Source organism: Elephantulus edwardii, unplaced genomic scaffold (assembly GCF_000299155.1).
Source record: "Elephantulus edwardii isolate Elephantulus edwardi_28Jun2011 unplaced genomic scaffold, EleEdw1.0 scaffold00176, whole genome shotgun sequence".
NCBI lineage: Eukaryota > Metazoa > Chordata > Mammalia > Macroscelidea > Macroscelididae > Elephantulus > Elephantulus edwardii.
In genome coordinates, this window is record NW_006399926.1 from 3,709,580 (window position 1) to 3,714,978 (window position 5,399).

Consider the following 5,399-nt stretch of genomic DNA (forward strand, 5'->3'; position numbering starts at 1 on the left):
AGGAAGGAAGAAGTCCATACTATGCTGAAAACACTGATGAAAAAAACCCCCAAAACTCCAGGAATTGACATTAATATCAGCTAAGGTATTGCAGCAAATAGATATACTAATAGATATATGCCAAGAAATTTGAAAGATCCATCCAAACAGCTGAAGGAGAATCATATTTGTACTATTTTTTAGGAAAGGTGAATGAACAACAGAATGAAGAAAGTCTTGAACTATTATATACAAATTCAGTGTAAATCATTGAACTATCATATCCAGGTATAATCTTTCTGATTATCATTCAAAAACAACTGGAGCAGTATGCTAACAGGGAAATTCAGCTGAATTGAGAAGAAGCTATGGAATGAGTGAAATCATTGCTGACATCAAATGAACCATAACTGAAAGCAAGTAATACCAGAAAGATATTTGTGTGTTACTGACTATGTAAAGGCTTTTGACGATGTGGATCATAATTATGATTTACATTGAAAAGAATGGATATTCCACAACACTTAATTGTGCTTATGCAGTACCTAAAATAAGTAGTTGTTTTAACAGAAAAAAGTGATACTGCATGGTTTAAACCAGCACTATGTTTGTACCCTTTTACTCTTTGTATTCAAATCGTATGCTGAGCAAACAGTTTGATAAGCTTAACCATACAAAGAAGAATGTGGCATCTGAATTAGAGGAAGCAAAAACCTGCGTTATGCGGATGACAAAACCTTGCCTGCTGAAAGTGAGAAGGATTTGAAGCACTTACTGTGGAAGATAAAGTCTACAGCCTTCAAATATGGATTATTCCTCAGCATCAAGAAAACAAATATCCTTACAACTGGACCAATAGACATTATGGTAAATGGATAAAAGGTTGAAGTTGTTAAGGATTTAATTTTACTTGTATATAAAATTGATAGCTATGGAGAACAGCTGTCAAGTTAGAAAAAAATATATTGTGCAAATCTGTCAAGGACCTTTTTAAAGTACTAAAGAGCAAGGACTAAAGAAGGATTGGTTTGCAAAAATGACTGAATGGAAATCCAAGTTCTCTATAAACTTTCATTAAAATCTCAATTAAATATGTATCAAATAAGAATGATCTTTTTGTGTAGAACATTAACATACATTTCCAGCAAAATCATATGTAGAAGGAAGTAGATATATACAAGGTGATATAGCTAACTCTTGCCAAAAAAAAAAATCATTTTAATGATTAAAAAAAAAGAATTGGTTTTAAAATTAAGGTGTGCATAACCCAGGCCATGGTATTTTCTGTTGTTTTACATGCTTGTGAAAACGGGACAATGAATAAGGATGACTGGGGGAGAATTGATGCCTTTCAATTGTGGTATTGGCAAGTAGTATTGAATATAATAGCACTTAGTGTCAAAAAAGCAAACAAATGTGTCTTGGAGGACAGGCAACCCTAATGCTCCTTAGACACAAAGATGGTAAGACTTCATCCCACATCCTTTGGGAATGCTTTCAGGAGGGTTCAGGCCTCGGAAAGGACATCATACATGGAAAAGTAAAGGATCATCAAAAGAGAGAAACTCTCTCAACCAAATGGACACAGGGGCTGTAACAATTGTTTTAGCAGAGCAGAGATGGAGATGATGAGGGTGGCTCAGGATTGAGCAGGGTTCTGTTCTGCTGTGCACAGGATTTCTGTGAGTTGGAGCTGACTTAATGGTACCTAGTAGAAACACACACATACACTGCCCCCCACACACACACATAAGTGTGTGCAAGGATAGCTAGATAGATCTATAGATAGATAGTACATGCATGTGTGTGTATATATATAAATGTACTTATATGTGTGCATGTATATATAGACAGAGATATACACACATATGAAGTATGAATTTGGGGAATTTCATAGTTATATATGAAAGGAAACATAAGAATCAACATCCTAGGCACTAGTGACATGAAATGAACTAGTATTGGCCAGTTTGAATAAAATAATCATATGATCTACTCTCCTGGGAGTGACAAAAAGATGAATGGTGTCACGGTCATTGTCAAAAAGAACATGTCAAGCTCTATCCTGAAGTGCAATACTATCAGAAATAAGATATGCATAAGCATGTAAGAAAGACCTATTAATACAACTATTATTCAAATATACATACCAACCACTAAAGCCAAGGATGATGACATGGAGGAATTCTACTGACTTTTGTAGTCTAAAATTGATCAAATATGCAATCAAGAAACAATAAATGGTGACTGGAATGCAAAAGTTGGGAACAAAGACAAAGGACTGGTAGTTGGAAAAGATAGCCTTGGTGGCAGAAATGAGGCCATAGGTCACATGATATAATTTTATATAATGAGATTTCTTCATTGTGAATATCTTTTTTAAAAAAGACATAAATGGCAACTGTATATATGGGCCTCACCTGTTGGAATACATAGGGCTCGGATTGACCACATCTGTAAAATTCGATGTAGAGAAGCTTAGTATCAGTCAGAAAGACCAAGAGTGGGAAAGACCATCAATTACTCAGATACAAATTGAAGTGAAGAAAATGAAAACAAGTCCAAAAGAGGCAAAATATGATCTTGAGTTTATCTCCTTTCAATGTAAAAATTATCTCGAGAATTTGATACATTGTACACCAATGACCAAAGGCCAAATTGCAGGATGACAGCGTAAGTGAAAAGTCACTAAAAAGACACACACACACACACACACACACACACACACACACACACAAAAGTCAGAAGAGACTCTGAAACTTGGCCTTGAATGTAGAGAAGGCAAAACAAAAGGAAGAAATAAATCATGAAGAGAGCTAGCAGAAGATTTCAGAGGGCAGTTCATGAAGCCAAAGCAGAGTATTAAAATGAAATTTGCAAAAACCTTGAGTTAGAAAACCAAAAGAGAACTGGCTCAACATTTCTCAAGATTAAAGAACTGAAGAACTAATTCAAGTCTCAAGCTTCCATACTGAAGAATTCAATAAATGGTATATTCAATTACCTAGGAAGCATCATAAGAAGGAAGAAGGGATATACAGAATCACTGGAACAAAAAGAATTGGGCTTGTGCTCACTTCGGCAGCCCATATACTAAAATTGAGACAATACAGAGAAAATTAGTATTAGCTCTGTGCAAGGATGACCCACAAATTTGTGAATCATTCCATATTTAAAAAAAAAAAGAATTGGCCTCCATGGAACCATTTCAGGAAATAGCATATGATCAATAACCAATGGCATCTATAACCAGGAGAGAATAAAACAGATGAATGGGACCTTCCTTCAAAGAATCAAATCCCTATACACATCAAAAAACTACTCCAACAGGGTAAGAAAGAAAACCACAGACTGGGGAAAAATATTTGCCAGTGAGATATCTGATATCTAAAATGTATAGACTACTCCAGCATCTCAATAATAAAAAGGTAAACAACTCAGCCACAAAATGGGCACAGAATATGAATAAACACTTCACCAAAGAAGACGTTCAGATAACAAACACATGAAGAAATGTTCACAATTTCTAGCTATTACAGAGGTACAAATAAAAATAACTGAGAAACCATTTCACCCTAGCAACAAATAGTAAAGTTTAACAGGGCAACAAACAACAAATGCTGGTGAGGTTGTGGAAGGATTGGAACTCCATGTGGGTCTGGCACTTTCTCAGTAAGTTGGAAATAGAAACACCATTAGATCCAGCAGTTTCACTACTGGGAATATACCCTAAAGAAAACAGAGCCGGCTCTCCGCAGCGGAAGATGGCAGCTTCAGAGGCCATGGATACTCAGCTGATGCTCGGAGTCGGCCTGATCGTGACCATCTTTCCACCGTAGAAAAGGACACAAACGGAGAAGTTCTGTGGGTGTGGTGTTACCCTTCCACGACAGCCGCCTTGAGGAGCCTGCTGCTGAGAAAATGCTGCCTTTCAGACGAAAACCAACTTCTGCATCCCTTTGTCTCTGGCCAGTACCAAAGAACATGGTTTTATATCACCACCGTTTAAGTTTCAGATTCTTCAGTTTTGAAAAAGAATGTACTTGAAACATGGGAGCCCGGTTAAAATGATGGAAAGCTACATAGGGGTTCTCACCAAGGGCACATGCCAGAGCGAGGAGAATGGCTCCTTCTCCAGCAAGGACTTTGATGCCCGGAAGGCGTACCTTGCAGGCTCCATTAAAGACATTGTATCTCAATTTGGAATGGAAACTGTTATCTTATACACTGCACTGATGCTAAAGAAAAGAATTGTCGTCTACCACCCTCGGATAGAAGCTGTCCAGGAGTTTACTCGGACGCTGCCCGCCCTGGTGTGGCATCGGCAGGACTGGAGCCTACTCCACTCTTACGTGCACCTCAGCAGTGATGAGCTGGAAGCCCTGCAGATGTGTTCAGGTTACATCGCGGGTTTTGTCGACTTGGCGGTGAGCGACAGGCCCGACCTCTACGACGTGTTTGTGAGCCTGGCAGACAGCGAGATCACCATCGCGCCACACGCCACAGAGGCCATGGTGATGGGGAAACTGCACAGAGAAATCGGTCACTTGATTGTCCAGTCTGCAGAAGACCTGGAGAAGTCAGACAGCCAAGTCATTAAGGACATTTCCCTAAAAACCAGAGAGCTCCTGGCCAACCTAGCGTCGTTTGCAGGTGCCTCAGATGATGGAGGGAAGCCAGTGCTCAGCTTGGAAGCCCTGAAGCAGAAGCGTTTCCCTCCAGCCACGGAGAACTTCCTTCACCACCTCGCCGCTGCCGAGCACATGCTGAAGTCCGTGTGACCAAGTGCCACTGCGGGGGGACGGGGGACCAGAAGGCCCCCTTTCACATGGCCCCCCTCAAAGACTGGAAATCACTAAGAAAATGCCCCGATTGGCAGGATTTCTCTGGAAGAATTGCAAGATGATCTGAAAAGCATGGAACACATACAGAAGCACTTCCGAGTTCTCCTTTCTGATGAGTTTTATGCGCGTCGGTGCTCAACAGCACAGTCACGACCAGAGAGAACGTCACATGCCGGCGTCCAGGAGCATAAGAGCCCAGTCAACCGTCCGGGCCCCCCTTGTTCCAAGGCCCAGGCTTTCCCACCGTGTAGCCACAAGCCAATGGCTTCTTTTCCAAAAGCTGCCGGAAATTTGGCTCTGTATTCTCCTGGGAAGAACTTCCCTTCTTCATGAGGGATGCCACTTTCTGAGCCAGATGCCTTGTTTTCTGCAACATTGTCTAGAGGAGCGTTCAATTGCACTTTCTGGTATTTTTTTTCTCCTTGGCCTTGGAACACTTTGCCCACGAAGGTTTACATAGATTTTATACTGAGTAGCCAACTTTTAATAATCGATATTTATAGTGTCGCAGAGATAAACATTTGGCACTCTGAAGCCAGTAATATCCTTTAGTTAACCCTGTTGCTAGCAACAGTT

At 40.1% G+C, this 5,399-nt stretch overlaps 1 pseudogene; it reads left to right on the forward strand.

The window, feature by feature from the left end:
- The first annotated feature begins 3,743 nt into the window (after positions 1 to 3,743).
- On the forward strand, positions 3,744 to 4,760 carry LOC102863158 (annotated as a pseudogene).
- The last annotated feature ends 639 nt before the right edge of the window (positions 4,761 to 5,399 follow it).